At 35.5% G+C, this 18,845-nt stretch overlaps 1 non-coding gene across 1 annotated transcript; it reads right to left on the minus strand.

The window, feature by feature from the left end:
- Nucleotides 1-4,876: 4,876 nt before the first annotated feature.
- On the minus strand, nucleotides 4,877-4,983 carry LOC112326700 (small nucleolar RNA R71). The gene has a single exon (XR_002980630.1). It is a non-coding gene; the product is annotated as a small nucleolar RNA R71 (small nucleolar RNA).
- Nucleotides 4,984-18,845: the final 13,862 nt, after the last annotated feature.

The raw sequence follows: 18,845 nt of genomic DNA on the forward strand, positions 1-18,845 counted from the left end.
AATACCAAGATAAAAAAAAATTGGAAGGACTTAGTTGATGCCTTTATTAGGCAGTATAAGTTCAATATGGATGTGGGTCATGATAGGTCAAACTTGCAAGCTATGGAAAAGGACAACAAGGAGTCCATAAGAGAATACACTCAAAGGTGGCGTGAGACTGCCGCACAAGTTAATCCTCCTTTATTTGTTTGTCAACACTTTCAAGGCCCCATACTTTGAATACTTGGTTGGAAGCTCTGCACAATATTTTTTTGACCTGGTCGCTATAGCTAAGAGGATCGAACAAGCTATCCATTTAGGAAGGGTTGCTGACTCGACTGAGAAGAAAATGTTTCACTAGGGAAAAGAAAGAAACCGAGGTTCACAATGTGAAAGGTGGTTACAAAAACGAGAGAAAGAGCTACCAAAACAAAGACATCTAGAGGTCACTCATCCTGAAGACGAAGCTACAGTGTCACTAAGCCAAGACTGGTCTATGTATGACCTTAACTGACTATTGAAAAGGTGCCCATGTCAAGGAATTCAAAGGAGAGGGATGGTTGGAAGATTCCAGAAATTCCAATCGATGATTACTAAGTGTTTAGCCCTTTTATGTGTAACCTTGCTAGTATAAGTCTTTGTTTTTGTCCTTCAATTGTGTCTCTTCCGTTGATTTACAACCAAAATATCTTGAAAGGGGTTCCCTTTAAGAACTCACAAATACACTTTTGAAGCCTCGCATGACCTCATAGACGCAATTCATCTCTTTTACCAAAATTAGTTTCCCTATTGGAGTTTTAAAAAATTGAACTTGCATTTTGATTTCAAAAATAATTTGGTGTTTATTTAAAATAATATTTATGACATTCTACTTGTAAAATGACACATGAATCAAGCAACTCCTTCATTGAGGTGACTAAATTTTGAACCAAAATGCACGAATAGAAAATGAACTGTCATCCTCACACCATGACTCTTGAGACATGTTGTTTTAAATGTATGAATAATGGTATGTAGTGAACTCATTGCTCATAGACTCACGAAATGCATCTCTTTGCAAAGACCAAACCATCACATTGGACGAGGCCAAAGTTTATTGATCTTAACTACTTGCGTTTGAAATGAGGAAAGACTATATTTGTTATTCCTTTCACATTCTAAAAAGTATATCCCTTGCAGTCTTTTTTTGAGCCTGAATAATTTTTCTTTCATGAAAAAAACCGACTAGGATCACACCCCACACTGGGGCAAGTGAAAATTTCAAGGAGAAAAGATGAAAAAACCGTGAGACAGCCGAAAAGGCAAAAGAGCCCAAGAAACTCAATGACTAGGGGGCATGCCCAAATCACAAGAAAGAGTGATAACCAAGATAAAATGAGTATGCCCTAGCAAAGCAATGAAAAAGCAAATCAAAGAAGAGCGACAAAAGAAAAGATGAATGACACAAAGAGTCGAACTGTTGATAGTGATCCTCAATCTTTGAAACCCGGAAACACTCTTTGAGCCTTACGAATCCTTTTCTTTCATAGCAAAAAACCACAGCTTACATTACATAATTGTAAAAGTCCCTTTTAATCAAGCAAGCAAACAACCTGGATTAATAAACAATGCTCTCAAAATGCAAAGAGTACTTCTTTATTAGAGTCGTGACATTGAGAACAAGCTATTTATTATTACTCATGCTGATAACATAAGTGTTCAAAAAGAGACAAGTTTTTCTCAAACAAAACCTCGACCTTTTTCTCGAGCCCTTCACTTTGAAAACCTATAAGAAACAGAAGGTCACCTTATAATGTACTTTCACCAAATACAATATCGCCAAATACAAAAGCAAATAATCTCTTTTCCAAGAAAAAACCAAGGAGTTGCAAGATTTCAAAAGCAAATGCTTTTAAACTTACATCAAAACAATTTTTGTTTTCAAAATGCAAGATCAAGATTTCAAGATTCATTCGAGACAAATATTCCTTCACCAAACTAAAAATGGGAGAAATGTGAAAATGGTCACTTAAAAGATCATTATTTGGCAAAGTTATTGACAAAGCATACCTAAGGGAAATGACCAGTACAAGGGGGCAAAATTATGTTTAGAAGGAAAAATCGATCCCTTCTAGAAAAAGAGATGAACATTTCCTGCAACAAGACAAGGGGGCATCTTGGTTTATAAAAGGCAGCTTGATTCTTTCAGCAAGTGACAACAAATGTTTTTAAAAGTGAGACGAGGATTAATGAATGATCCTCTCAAATTATTTGACGAGATGAAAAATCTCTAGCAAGCAAGTGGGTCACGATGGGCACCATAAAGGCTAAGCTGTGTAAACGAATCTGGGAAGAGACTTATATGGGCCAACTCGATTAGGCTAGAAGCTAAATGAAAAAGGTGATCCAAATCAGAGATAGCAAGTCATTATCAATCAAGCAAACAAGAAGATTAAGAAGAAATGGGGGCCTATATTTCAAATCAGGTAAAGATGCAAGCACATCATCTAAACTTTGAGACATTGGACAATGAGTTTTGCAAAATTCATAAGAGAAATCTCTGACGAGATCCATCAAATGAAAGGCCACCTTGAAAGGGCCAAGTATGAAATCGCTTTTGGAAAATTTTCACCTTTAAGAAATTTTAACCTAGGCAGGCCGCCCATGAGAATTAGGCTGCAAAAAAAAAAAAATCTTTTTGTATTTTTCCACTACCTTTTCTCAACCATCCAAGGTAGTGTGTTTCCTAACCCTACCTCCTTTCGAGCGTGCCTTTGAGCCCTTACTTCCTTTCAAGAGCGCCTTTGAGCCCTCCCTTCTTTTCGAGCGCGCCTTTGAGCCCTCGCTTCCTTCCGAGCGTGCCTTTAATCCCACAACCATTTAAGGTAGTGCGTTTCCTAACCCTACCCCCTTTCGAGCGCGCCTTTGAGCCCTCGACCATTCTTTTGAATGCGCCTTTGAGCCCTTGCTTCCTTCCGAGCACGCCTTTGAGCCCGCAACCATTTAAGGTAGTGCGTTTCCTAACCCTACCCCCTTTCGAGCGCGCCTTCGAGCCCTCGACCATTCACCCTACCCCCTTTCGAGCGCGCCTTCGAACCCTCGACCATTCTTTTGAGTGCGTCTTCGAGCCCTCACCTCCTTTTTTAGTGCACCTTCGAGCCCTCGACCATCCTTTTGAGTACGCCTTAGAGCCTGATGCAACTATATTATTTGATAGTTTCACCCGTATTTAACTAATGATTTGCCTATGTTATATCTATAAAATACCTTGAAATTCTTTGTTTTATGTTTTGAAGGTACTTTTGGATGAAAGATGCAAAAAGGAGTATATTGGAGGTAACTGGCATATTTGACGTTTAGTCGATGTTTTGTGCAGAGCGTGAGTTCTAGAGGTCGAAATGAAGTGATTCTAGTGGCACTAAAAAGCTAACATCCATACCTTTCTAGACATCTAAGGCAAGAAAATAAAATAAGGAATATCATGGAAATCGCAGCTTTCAAAGTCAAATCTCGCAATCTGCCAGTGTTGACCTTCAGCCATTCTGACTTAAATATCTGGAGTTACATAAGTCCAATTGATGCAAACTCAATTGTTTTGGATTCCTGACTAATAGTCCTATAAATTCTCAAACTTTTAGCCAAAAATGATGTCATTTGCGGGAGATATGATTTTTCAAAGATGACAGCTGAATTCTGCCAGCAAACAGGTTTCGTGAAGGAACATGTCCAAATTACATTTTGAAGCATCTAAACCAGCGTCCAAGTTTTTATTTCAGCAATTTAGCTCCTCTAAGTCAAAGCTTGAAGATTTAATGCAAGGCTATTTCTTCTTTTTAGGAAAATAGTTATTGAAGTACTTAAATGTAAACTGTCAACTTAAAGGAGGACTATTTTGTAAAATAGGGACTAGGGTTTCTTAGCATATAAAAAGAAAGAGAGAAGAGAAAGGGGGCAGCCAGTCAAGAGGAGAAAAATGCCCCCCTCCTCTAAGAAACCTGAAATCATGCATTCCTCCTCCTTTTTGATTAGTTGTTCAACAAACATGCAAGGCTAAACTCTTTTTCTTGGTCGCAAGGACATGGAAAGAGACAGAATTTTTATTAATCATTTAGTTGATTCTTGTGCTTGTACTGTTATTTTTATTTGTTGTGATTCAAAAAAAAAAAGAGACAGAATTTTTGCTTGCGGCGGTACTGTTCACTTACGGCAGCGGTACTATTCAAAACAGATTTTTTTGGTGGAATTAGGTATCGGCCTTTTGTTTCCTGAAGGAAAACAATTTATGAACAGGACTAGTGCTACACCACTAGCCCCATCCTATCGAGGCCAAATTCCACTGTTTTCTAGTGTTTTTAGGTAGTTTTAATTTTCTAGTGTAGGATTTTCGTACAATTTGCATTGTTTTCGATCTCTTGTGTGGTTGGTTTCTTTTGAGTATTCTTGATGATTTATGCCAGCAACCCGTTCTACTAACCAAAGTCAAGTGCAATTGGATCTCGAAATAGAAAAAACTTTACGCAGGTTATGAAAGGAAGCTCGCCTCAACACCATGGCTATTGCACGACAACAAACACTCAAGGAGCTTGCTGCTCCTAACATGGAAAATCAGCCATTGTGCATAAACATCGACAATAATGTAAACTTTGAGCTCAAATCTGGTTTTATACATTTGCTACCAACATTTAATGGTCTTGCAGGAGAAGATCCTCATACTCATCTCAAGGAGTTCCATATGATTTGTGTTGGCATGAAACCGAACGGAGTTGATGAAGAATAGGTTAAGTTAAAAGCTTTCCCTTTCTCTTTAAAAGGGGCAGCAAAGGCATGGCTTTTCTCCATTCTCCCAGGTTCAATTGGAAATTGGAATGGCATGAAGAAGATCTTCCTTGAAAAGTATTTTCCAGCATCTCGAGTTGCCAACATAAGGAAAGAAATATATGGGATTCGGCAATCTCATGGAGAGACACTCTCTGAATATTGGGAAAGATTTGAGCAACTCTGCATTCAATGTCCTCATCATCAAATACCCGATCAACTACTCATTCAATATTTCTATGAAGGATTGATGCCTACTGACCGTAGTATCATTGATGCTGCAAGTGGAGGGGCATTGGTAGATAAGACACCCGAGGCTGCACGCCAATTGATCTCAAACATGGCAGCCAACTCGAAACAGTTTGGCACCCGTGGAGACTTCGCAAATAAACGAGTAAATGAGGTAAGTATTTCTAACCTTGAGAATAAAGTTAATGATCTTACTTCTCTTGTGCATTCTTTGGCTTGTGGCAATGTACAACAGGTGAAAGTTTGTAGCATATGCTCCTTACAAGGACATGCTTCAGTTATGTGCCCAACAATGCAAGAAGATTACATTGAACAAGCTAATGTAGTTGATGGAGCATTCAATGGACAGCCTCAGCGTAAGTATGATCCTTTTCCCCACACATACAATCCTGGATGGAGAGATCATCCCAACCTACGGTATGGGAACCAGCCTCAACAAGGCAATCAAGGCCGACAATTCCATCCCCATGGATTTTAGCCCCAATAGAATTATCAAGCAAGACAACCTCCTCCATTCACAAACTCCAATGTTATGGGGTCATCATCCAGTGATGATCTTCGTGAGATGATGAAAACTTTGGCTTCTAACACTGTGACCTTGCAACAAAATGTCATATCTTTTCAACAGGAAACAAGGTCAAGTATTCACAACTTGGAGAAGCAAATGTGGCAAGTAGCTTCAAGTGTGGGGAAATTAGAAGCACATATGAATGGAAAATTGCCCTCCCAAGCATTGAATCCAAAAGAGAATGTTAGTGCGATCATGCTGCGAAGTGGGAAAAAACTTGAAGAGAAAAGGTCGAAACAAATTGAGATGGAGGAAGAAGAAGAGATAGAAACCAAATTGAGTACAAAGAAGGAACATCCTCCTCCTCTACAAACTGAAACATCAACCAGCACTCCAAAGGTAACTCCTCACTCAATAAATTCCAGTTTTAAAGCAATTCCACCCTTTCCTGTGAGTTCTTCTAGGTTAAAGAAAGAGGACAAAGAAAAAGAGATTTTAGAGGTTTTCAAGAAAGTAGAACTCAACATTCCTTTGCTTGATGCTATCAAACAAATTCCCAAGTACGCCAAATTTTTGAAGGAGTTGTGTATACCAAGAGAGCTTTCAAACTGAAAGGTCATGAAATGGTAAGTATGGGTGAAGTTGTATCTGCTGTTGTTCAAAAGAATATGCCTTTGAAGCAAAAAGACCCAGGTGCGTTTACTATCCCATGTGTTATTGGTAATGCTAGTTTCAAAAAGGCCTTGTGCGATTTAGGTGCATCCATTAGTGTTATGCCCAAACATGTTTATGATTCTCTTAGTCTTGAGCCTTTGAATAAAACTAGCATTGTAATACAACTTGCGGATCGTAGTTTTGTTTACCCACTTGGTGTGATAGAAGATGTCCTAATCAAGATTGATAGTTTGGTCATTCCATGCGACTTTTATATTCTTGATATGGAACATGATTCTTGTGATTCATCAAACAGCACTCCTATATTGTTTGGGAGAACATTCTTGAAAACTGCCAATATAAAGATTGATTGTGGTAAGGATGCTTTGTTTATGGAAGTAGGAGATGAAAAGATTGAATTTAATTTTCATGATGCAATGAAATATCCTTATAACAATGTTTATTCTATCATATGCTATGACCAAGTTGATAAGTGTGTGCAGCAAGTTTTTGATTTTGATTGTGAGGATGGACTAAGCGTAGCTTTGAGCTATGACTATGAAAGAGAGAAGAGAAAGGGGGCAGCCAGCCAATAGGAGAAAAATGCCCCCCTCCTCTAAGAAACCTGAAATCATGCATTCCTCCTCCTTTTTGATTAGTTGTTCAACAAACATGCAAGGCTAAACTCTTTTTCTTGGTCGCAAGGACACGGAAACCTTCAGATTTCAAGAACTGTGAGATTTATTTTACCATTTTCTTTTCAGTTTATATGATGAATATGTTTGTTCTCCTATGCTTATTTTTCCTATGATTGTTTATTTTAATTGCTAAAGCGGACTCTAAGTTATTATTGTAGACAATCTATTGCTAAGTTTGATATCAAAACCGGAGTTGTGGTATATGAACTTGTGAAGCAACCGAGTTTAATAATTGTAGCAGATCTACGTTATTAATCTTAGGGAGAACATTCAATCAAATCAAACATAGACTGCGGACAATTATGTTTTGTTGATTAATCAACTTATCTAGTTCTTAAGGTTGCCATTGAATTAAATTACTAGTGCGGACACTGTGGTTGTTTGATGGTTAGGGTTAGTTATACGGCGGATCCGTTAACTAACCAATGTTAAGAAGAGATAAATATTCAGAATATAAATTGATGTTTCGTTTCCATGATCAGTTCTGATTTCTGTAGGTGGATGTGTGCTTGCGACTAAGGTTTGTTCTCTTGATAATTTTCTGATCTTATTAAATTTTGTTTGATAGTTTTCTGTTTTCTTTTCCTTTATCCTAGATAACGTCCAAAACCCCCCCAAATTGCATATCATCTAGCATAAAAATCTGACTTGAACCTTCCTCGTGGTATCGACCCCTTGCTTGCTCTATACTATCTTGTGTTTTGTGTTTTAAGCTAGGGTAATTAATTTGTGCGACCACGACATCGCAACAGAGCCCTCATTTTCCTTTCTCTTTTTACTTGGGTAGGTCACCCATCATAATGAGACCCTTTATTTTTTTACTTAGGTAGGTCACCCATTACAATGATACCCTTTCTTTGTATTTTCCCACCTGGGTAGGTCACCCATTACAATGAGACCACTTGTTAAAAAAAAAATCTCTCTCTGTATTTTCACCATCGGGCAGGTCGCTTGGAAAAATGAGACCACTCGTGAAATCCTTCGCGTTGCTTCTTCCTATCGGGCAGGTCGCCTGGAACAATTAGACCACTCGCGAAACCCTTTTCGCTTTTTATTCTTCATCAGACATGTCACCTGGAAAAATGAGACCACTCGCGAAATCCTTCGCGTTGCTTCTTCCTATCGGGCAGGTCACATGGAAGAATTAGACCACTCGTGAAACCCTTTTCGTGTTTCATTCTTCATCGGGCAGGTCGCCTGGAACAACTAGACCATTTAAAAAAAAACCAAAAAAAAATCAATAAAAAAAATAGAATAAAGGAAAAGAGGAAGGGTTTTCACAATTATTCTTTTTTACAAAACTAACTATACAAAGTCAAAAGAAAATAAATTTTCTAATGCCTTTGCACCGTAAGCATCGTAAAGAGGGGGCAACTGTTGTAACCCAATTTTGGCCCATTGGCTTTTTAATTTTATTTTACAGGGTTTAAAATGTAAAATTAAAATATCAGAGATTTATTTCGATGAAAAGTGTGATTTGTCAACTTGCATGAAAACTAGGGACTACAATGTATTTTTGTCATTCTATCCTTATCTTCAAGATAATCCCTATCTTCAAGAAAATCCTTGTCTTCAAGATAATGATAGTTATCCACTTTCAAATTTGATTCTTAATCAAATTCAAACTTCAAAAAAGAGAATGAGTTTGATTGAAATTTTGTTTCTCACACGCGAAGGGACTCTGACACTATAAATACAGACCTCAGTGATGCAAAAGAGGAGGAGGAGAGGATAAAAAAACCCTAGAGGGGAACAAACACAAAAAACCCCAAGAGGAGGCCATTACAAGAGAGAACCGAAAAAAAAAACACCAAGAACAGAGGGAGGAGAGACTGAAAAGAGGAGGAGGAGAGCATTCTCCAGTCGGTGCCTGCACTGTTACCTTCGCCTTCGCCTTCGGCTTCACTAGGTAAAGTCTTCTTCTTCTCTTTGTTTCTGTGTAATTGTTGCAAGAAAATAGTGCGACCCAAATTATGTTTATTAAGGGTGTGTTTGGCAAAACACACTCTTGTGCCTTAACCATAATTTTTATGTCCATTTTAATTTGATATTTGGCGAAACGAGCCCCTTTTCGATATCAAAAAATTCCAAAAATATTTGGGGATCTTTGTTGATTTATTTATGGGCCCCTCGCACTTTGATTTATTTTTTTTTTTGCGTTTTGTATTTTTTTTTTAAGTTATGTGCTCAATCAGTGGCCTATTATTGTTAAATACAAATCTGTCGTGCAATGTTTTTTATTTCCATCTAAAAAGGGCAAATAATAATAAAGGATAAACAAGAAAAAATGACATAGAAAATTTCTTCTTCAAATTCATTTTTTTGCGAAAATATTCACTGACGCCAGAGTCAGGAGTATCATATTTTTTGGATTTGTGATATTTACCAACGCCAGAGTTGGAAATATTCGTAGGAATTGTTCACTGACGCTAGAGTTGGAAATATTCGTAGGAATTGTTCACTGACGCCAGAGTCAGGAACATGAAAGGAAGAATAAAAAAAGGGAAAAAGGAGAACAAATTCTTAGCAATTTTAGACAAAACCAGCAATGCAGCCTAACTTAGGTAGGACGCTTAAGGGGTGATAACATCTTCCCTTTTGCGTAACCAGTCTTGTACCATAGGATCTCTGTTGACCAGTTAGGGTTCCTAGTGACCATAATACTAGGTGGAGACTCCTTGAACACGACATTTCCCCTTAAAAGAACAAGATGCCAGATATTTGTTCTTTTTCCAATCGAGTGTTAATTTTTAATCGGTCGCCGCGATGTCCGGGTGTGACACATCTTGTGGAGGTATGTACAACCTTAGGAAAGATCATGACTTCCAAGCCAAATTTGCATCTTTAGCTAGAAACTAGAATTGAAAAGGAGTGGTCAATTGAAATCTGTTCAAGAAATTGTATGTCACATATGTGAAACTAATGAACACTCAACCAATGATTGTCCAACTTTGCATTCTTTCAAGGAATGTCTCCATAAACAAGCCAATTCTTTAAATAGTTTCCAAAGGCCAAATTAGAATCCATACTCACAAACATATAACCCTAGTTGGAGAAATCACCCAAATTTCTGTTGGAAGAGTGGAAACAATAATGCACAAACTTCACAGCCACCATTTCAAGCACACCATAATTTTTAAAATCCTCATGGATATGCACCTCCTTATGCTCCCCCTCCTAGAAGAAATCTTGAGGAAATATTGCATGCATTCATTGAAAAGCAAGAGACAATCAACACTCAAAATGCTCAAACTATGGCAGATTTGAAAGATCATATAAAGTTCACATATGCTCTCAGTTTTCAAGAGAAAGGTAAGTTTCCATCTCAACCACAACAAAATCCCAAAGGGCAATACAATTCAAGTGCGAGTAGCTCCGGAAGCCAACACATGGATCAAGTCAAATCAATCACTACTCTCCGCAGTGGTAAGGTTATTGAAAAACCTATTCTTGAACCTTGTGAGAAAAATGATGAGTAATCTTTGAGGGTAAGGAAAGGGTTGAACTTGAACATTGCAAAGAAAAGACCGATTCCCCACCAGTACTTCCATTTTCTCATGTCATGACCAAACAAAGAAAAGTCAATCACAATTCTGAAATCTTTGAAACTTTCAAACAGGTAAGGATCAATATACCTTTGTTGGATGTTATTAAACAAGTACCTTCTTATGCTAAATTTTTAAAAGACTTGTGCACCGTGAAGAGAAAACTGAATGTGAAAAAGAAAGCCTTTTTAGCCGAACAAGTAAGTGTCATTCTTCAAAAAAATAATGCTTTGAAATATAAAGACCCTGGTTGTCCTACAATTTCTTGCTTTATTGGAGAACATAAAATTGAAAGAGCTTTACTTGATCTTGGAGCTAGTGTGAATTTACTTCCATATTCAATTTTTCAAAGTCTCAATCTAGGTGAGTTAAAACCAACTTCTGTAACTTTGTTACTTGCTGATAGATCTGTAAAAGTATCCAGAGGAATAGTTGAAGATGTGTTAGTATAAGTTGATAAATTCATTTATCTCGTGGATTTTATTATTTTAGATACACAACCTGTTGATGCATGTAATTCAATTCCAGTTATTTTAGGACGTCCATTTCTTGCAACCTCTAATGCATTGATTAATTGTAGGAATGGAGTGATGAAGTTATCTTTTGGAAACATGACATTGGAGATGAATGTTTTTAACATTTGCAAGCAACCTGGAGATGATAATGATTTACAGAAAGTGGGCTTTATAGAAAAATTAGTTCATGATCAATTTCAAACCACTTCTAGTGAAACTGAGATTGATGAATCTGACGATTTGCAAATGGTTTATTTTCAGGAAGAATCAAAGGCAAATAGTTAGAGACCAAAAATTAAGGAATTGCCACCACGATCAATTGAGTGCATACCTTCAAGTGTTCAACCACCAAAACCTGATTTGAAGCCATTACCATTCAATCTCAAATACTCATTTTTGGGCGAAAATGAAACTTTTCCGGTAATAATCTCTTCCAAACTTAATGCACATCAAGAAGGTAAGTTGTTACAAAATCTGAAAATGCACAAAAAAGCATTAGGATGGACCATAGCTGACATAAAAGGAATTAGTCCTTTGATTTGCATACACCAGATTTATTTGGAGGAAAATGCTAAACCCTCTAGAGAAATGCAACGAAGGCTTAATCCTAATATGAAAGAAGTAGTGAAAAATAAAGTCATTAAGCTTCTAGATAATGGAATCATTTACCTATTTCTGACAGCAAGTGGATAAGTCCTACCCAAGTTGTACCCAAGAAGTCTGGAGTCACTGTGATAACAAATGAGAAAAATGAGTTAATTCCAACTAGGACTATTACTGGTTGGCACATGTGCATTGACTATAGGAAACTTAATTCAATGACTAGAAAAGATCATTTTCCTTTACCTTTCATGGATCAAATCCTAGAAAGAGTTGCAGGTCATGAATTTTATTGTTTCCTAGATGGCTATTCAGGTTAGAACCAAATTGAAATTGCATTGGAAGATCAAGAGAAGACAACTTTCACATGTCCATTTAGTACTTTTGCATATCGAATGATGCCTTTTGGATTATGTAATGCACCAGCCACATTTCAAAGATGCATGCTTAGCATATTCTGTGATATGGTTGAACGTTTTCTTGAGATTTTTATGGATGATTTTTCTATTTTTGGTGATTCATTTGATGATTGTTTAACTAACTTGGAAAAGGTTTTGAACAGGTGTGAAGAGAAGAATCTTGTGCTGAATTGGGAAAAATGTCATTTTATGGAAACAAATGACATTGTACTTGGTCACATTGTTTCATCAACAAGAATTGAGGTTGATGAATCTAAAATCGAGTTAATTGCCAACTTGCCAACACCAAAATCTATTAAAGATGTTAGAGCATTCTTAGGACATACTGGTTTTTATAGAAGGTTCATCAAAGATTTTAGTGTAATATCTAAGCCATTGTGTAACCTTCTAACAAAGGATAATGTTTTTGAATGGACTGAACATTGTTAAGAAGCCTTTGTTAAACTTAAAAACTTGCTAGTGATTGGTCATTACCTTCTAACAAAGCCTGGTTTTTATAGAAGGTTCATTCAACCTCCTGATTGGTCATTACCTTTTGAAATAATGTGTGATGCTAGTGATTATGTTGTGGGTGCTGTTTTAGGACAAAGAAAAGATAAGAAACCTTATGTGATTTACTATGCAAGTAAAACTTTAAATAGTGCTTAAATGAATTACACTACCACTGAAACGGAATTACTTGTAGTAGTATTTGCACGTGAAAAATTCAGATCTTATCTTGTTGGCTCACCTGTTATTGTTTTTAGTGATCATTCAACGTTAAAATATCTTCTTTCTAAGAAGGATTCTAAGGCTAGATTGGTGCGGTGGATTTTGTTACTTCAAGAATTCGATATCACAATCAAGGATAAGAAAAGGCATCGAAAATGTTGTCGCGGATCATTTGTCAAGATTGACAATAGATTCCACATCTGACATCACACAAATCAATGATTACTTTTCTTATGAATCTTTACTTTTTATTTCTACAATGCCTGGTTTGCTAACATTGTTAATTTTCTTGCAACAGGAGATTTGCCAGCTCATTGGAATACCTAAGACAAAAGAAAGTTTTTGAACTAAGTGAAGAACTTTTATTGGGATGACCCTTACTTATTCAAATATTGTCCTGATCAAATATTTCGAAGATGCATTCCCGACAATGAGGTAAGTACTGTCATTAAATTTTATCATTCTGAGGCATGTAGGGGTCATTTCTCATCAAAGAAGACGACTGCAAAAATCCTACAATGTGGATTTTATTGGCCCACCATGTTCAAGGACACGCATGCATTCTACAAAACCTGTTAAAATTGTTAAAAGTTAGTATCTATTTTAAAACGTCACATGATGCCTTTAAATCCTATTCTTGTGATTGAAATCTTTGACTATTGGGCTATAGATTTCATGGGTCCATTTCCTCCATCATTTGGTTTTGTGTACATATTAGTCGCGGTGGATTATGTTTCAAAATGGATAGAGGCAATTCCAAGTTGAAACAATGATCATAAAACAGTGATCAAGTTTTTAAAAGAAAATATTTTGAGTCGATTTGGAATCCCTCGGGCCATGATAAGTGATGGTGGAACACATTTCTGCAACAAGCCATTTGAGTCTTTAATGAAAAAATATGGAATCACATACAAAGTTGCCACCCCTTATCACCCTCAGACAAGTGGACAGGTAGAACTTGCTAATAGGGAGATCAAACAAATCTTAGAAAAAATAGTGAACCCTAATAGGAAGAACTGGTCTTTAAGACTTAATGATGCACTTTGGGCTTATCGAACTGCTTTTAAAATATCATTAGGTATGTCACCTTATAGGTTGGTTTATGGAAAACCTTGTCACTTGCCTGTGGAACTTGAACATAAAGCTTATTGGGCTATTAAAGCTTTCAATTCAAACCTTGATGATGCTAGCCAGCTGCGTAAGTTACAAATAAATGAGCTTGAGGAAATAAGAAATGATGCATATGAGAATTCAAAAATTCATAAAGCAAGAATCAACGAGTTTCATGACAAGAGAATCTTGAGAAAAACATTTGATGTTGGTCAAAAAGTTTTGCTTTATAATTCTCGACTCCATTTATTTCTTGGAAAGCTAAGATCAAGATGGAGCGGTCCATTTATTGTGAAACATGTGCATCCTTATGGGGCCTTCGATATTGAGAATCCAAAGAATGACAATTTTTTTAAGGTAAATGGACATCGTTTGAAAGCTTACTTTGATAATTTTTCTAGTGAAAATGAATCCATTGGTTTGAATGATCTTGTATATAAAGGTTGATTATTTTGTTTTTATCACATTGTTTTTTGTGTTTCTTTTTGGTGCGACTCTTGTTTTGCTAGTCTTTCTCCAACCCCGGTCAAATGGTGGATAATGGTACTCCGTGACTCTTAAGTCGGTTCTTTCAGTTTCCCATGATAACTGATATCTGTGTATATATTTGTTCAATTCCTTGTTCCTTCTTTTTTCTTTGCATCTCTTTTCCACTTCTCATCTAAAAAAATGGACACCACTATTGAAAAATTGAAAAAGTATTTTCCCACTTTGCCTTAAAATGCGATTACAAAAATTTATCATGCTAGGTGTGAAAGATTGAGATTGTTAATGAACAATGGAATTCCTGAAGATATTCGCTGGATGATTGAAGCAAAGGTTCGATTATCAGGTGAGTTTTCCAATTCTTTTATTTCATACATACATGGGACAGGTAAAAGCAGTTTTGCAAAGAAACGTCATGCAAAATGATTGAAAGTCTGTCACCGATGTGCCAGATGGACTTGTAATGCACAATGTCGTTCTTTAAGAATGAAATCTATAAACCGTGAAGATGAATTACAATTCATTAAGGATGGCTTGAGTAAGGAGTCTTTAGATAATCTTTTATTAACTCTTGAGATGCATCCTAGTGGAGATGTGCATCGTGCAATTCATAATTTATGGCCCCATTTTCATAAAGAACATGATCGACTTAGTCTTGGGAATCTGACTAAAAAAGACCTTGTTTGTCAGTTTTTAAGAAAACTGGATGGAAAGCTTATCCCTGACCTATATAGGGCGTTTAAGCCATTCTTGGATGTAAAACCAAGGGAAGATGTGAGCCACAATCACAACAACCTGTACATACACATGTTTTGACCAAAAATAAAAAGAGGAAGAGAGAGTGTGTGTGAGACTCCAGCTGACCTATATATAGGTGGTATGATTGCATTTTTAATTTCTTATCTATAAAATCTTCTCTTCCTTCCCTTCATTTCTACTCAACCCATACATTCAATAGATATAGAAGTGTGTAGAAATGGCAGGTTCCTCAAGTCATCAAATAAGAAATATTTGTGTTTTTGGTGGATCAGTCCTAGGAAAGAAAAAGAGTTTTTAGAATCAGCAAATCATCTTGGTCGGGTACTAGCTGAGAGAAAGATTTATTTAGTGTATGATAGAGGCAGCCTTGGGTTAATGGGGAGTGTGTCAAAAACTGCATTTTTAGGAAGCAGTCAAGTTTTGGGTATCGTTCCAAAAGCTTTAGCCAAAGTGGATATCATTAGAAAAACAGTTGGAAAGGAACTACAAGTCTCCACAATGTCTAAATGAATGAATGCAATGTTTGATCATGCTGACGCCTTCATTGCCTTACCAAGTGGTCTGGGCACATTATAAGAGATATTTCATATTTCCTCTTGGGCTCAACTAAACATTCACCAAAAACCTATAGGTTTGCTCAATGTTAATGGTTTTTATGATAATTTGTTGTCTTTTGTTGATCATGTTGTGGAACAGAATTTTCTAACATATTCGACATGACAAATCATAATCTCTGCTGCTACTGCTGAACAACTACTTGATCAACTACAATCATTCATCCCTGTAATTGATTCCTTTATGAGTCGAATAGAATGGTCAAACAGGGAAAGCCGTAAAAAGCTTAGATTGGATTTGAGTCTTAGTTTGTAAGAACTTGGGTCTTTTAGTTTTATTAATAACATAATATTTTCTATTTTGTTATTTCTTCAGTGTGTTTCAGGTGATGTCTTCTATACTCTACCTTTCCACCTTAGAATATTGAGGACAATGTTTCATTTTTGTTGGGGGGAGGGGTGTAGTCGTAAGTTAAAAAAAAACTAACTTTTTGTTGTTATTAAAATCATTTGACAAAACTGTTATTATTAAGATGACAGAGTAAGGAGGAATTTTATTGACTCTTGAGACGCATCTTAGTAAATATTCTTATCAAGGTCTATCATAACACTTCTTGAAATATTTAGGTTTATAAACTCTCGCATTGTTATCACTTGATTTTGCTCATATACTCATTTAACAAGTATCCTTAAACCTTCATTTTCACACATACACTTTAACATATGATTGTGGGTTGCATATTAGATTATTACATTATTTATGTCCTTTTGTTAAAGGTAACAACTAAGGGAAATGGATATTATATAATTTGCAAAAAAACAAACAAAAAACAAAAACAAATTGATAATATTGATGATAATAAAAACGTAGATAAGTTTGGTTTCGTAGCCTCCCTAACCTAAGCAATTAAGCCCGAAGGGGTGTTTTAACACCTAATACCCTAAAGTCAACTGACTTGGGAGCTATTGGCTCAGTGCTTGTTACATGGGTTAAGGAGAAAAGCTTAAGGGAATCAAACATTGCATTATCTACGTATCAGTATCTGCAACCTGAGTTACTAAACTCGTAGGGGTGTCTCAACACCTAATGCCCTAAGACCAACTGGTCTGGGAGTCATTAGCCTAAAGCTCGTTACATGGGTTAAAGATGCATTGTGTTTTAAGTTATATGTATATATATTAAAAAGAAAAAAAATAAAAAGATAATAATCTCAACCTAAGGAAGTTAACCTTAGAAAAACATTAGAACAAAATTGTGTTTTCATCCATGCAAAGCCCCATAACTATGTGTTGATATATTAAGCACAAAATGAAGGTTTATTAATATCTTGTTTAAGAAGTATGAAGCAGATATATAAATTTAATGAGAGTTTGTTTATTTGGATAAATTAATGGAAGTTGAATGATGAATGCCTTGCTTTTGAATGTCGCAAATTGTTTTAACGCTTTGATTACTAGGGATTAGTAATAAGGTGGTTGAGGGGTATGATTAATACTTAAAAGTGCATTTTCATTAAGGTTTTATATCATCATATTGCACTTAAAGTATCATTAAATTCCCTAACTTGAGCATGCTTTATAATAACAAGTCTGATAACATAAGATATCTTTAATTTATGATAAATGTTCATTTTGAATGCAGGCATATCTCACAATTTAAAGGATTGATTGATGTGTTTAATTATTGAAAGTAAAAAGACAAATAGAGGGCTAAGCTTAAAGAAGAGTGACACGACCAAATGATTGATGTCTTCTCCCAAGTGCAGGAGTGTCGAAGTAATAAATAACCCGGCAAGACCGGGGTCGAACCACAAGGAGGTTAACTATATAAATTATAAATAACAATAATACAACGACAATAACAATAATAATAATACTACTACTACTACTACTAATAATAATAATAATAAAGAGAACTTTGAGATGTGATATTGATATAAGGATTAAACAATGATAAATACAATTGTCAAGGTTAGAGAATCCACTAATGGTATTTCAAACAAGTATAGTATAAACTCTTATTATTCAATTGGAAACCACACACAAAGGAGGTTCCAATCAGATTATAAATTGTTAAGATGATTATAAATCAGATTATTTAGGCATCTTGGTTTTCAAATCAAGATCATGTTCTTGCTCTTTCTCTTTATATTTTTGTAATGCTTAAGTTTTGTTTATATTAATCTCTTGTTTATGTTTTTCATTTCCTTTCCTTTTCTTAGTTAACTTATATCTTATTTATGTTCTTATCTTGTTTATTTATGTTTCTCTTCTTCATTATGTTTAGCTAAATTTATTATGTCAAGGTGAAAAGGTTACACTAATGGTGTAAGAATAAGTATAGTGTAAACTCAACATGGACTTTAATGTTTAATACTAACATGTTTTATATTTGTTATCTTGTTCATTTGTAATACTTTGCTTGTTAAATGGTTAATCTAGATTTATGTTGTATAACCCTTTGTACAACAAATACTTGGCACTTTGATAGCTTACTGTATGGTATAACCGACACTTGTGCTATGAAAGGAACTTGATTTGTTGTTAACATAAGTTATCACCATGAATATCTGACCACATTTACAAGTATTGACATTACTCAAATAAGATAATTAATATAATCATGTTAATAATTTATAATCCGATTGGAACCTTCTTTGTGTGTGGTTTCCAATTGAGTAATAAAAAGAGTTTATACTATACTTATTTGAAATACCATTAGTGGATCCTCTAACCTTGACAATTGTTTTATCCTTGTTTAATCCTTACATCAATATCATATCTCAAAAGGTCTCTTCAACTCCTTTTCATTTATTGTTTATAATTTTATATAGTTCACCTCCCTGTGGTTCGACCCCGGTCTTGTCGGGTTATTTATTACTTCGACACTCCTACACTTGGGATAAGGCATCAATCTTTTGATCGTGTCAATAAATACATAAGACCAAGAGGGATCAATATTCAAATAACAGAAGGTTAGGGGTTTGTGTACAAATGATAAAATGACCCCTAGTGTGAAACCCCAAAAAATTATAATTTAGATATGCAGATGACTCGGTGGAAACTCTATAAAACCCCAACAAAAGACTTCACCATGATGAATTAAATTTTATGATATTAATAAAATTATTGATAATTCAAAACCGAGAATGGGATGAGCTAGTTAAAATAAAATAAAATGGAATAGTATTGAATTATTAGAAAAGAAATTTTAGAGAGAGATTTTTTTTGTATAGTATTTTAAAAGCGAACCGAGAAAAGGTA

Source organism: Populus trichocarpa, chromosome 2 (genome assembly GCF_000002775.5).
Source record: "Populus trichocarpa isolate Nisqually-1 chromosome 2, P.trichocarpa_v4.1, whole genome shotgun sequence".
NCBI lineage: Eukaryota > Viridiplantae > Streptophyta > Magnoliopsida > Malpighiales > Salicaceae > Populus > Populus trichocarpa.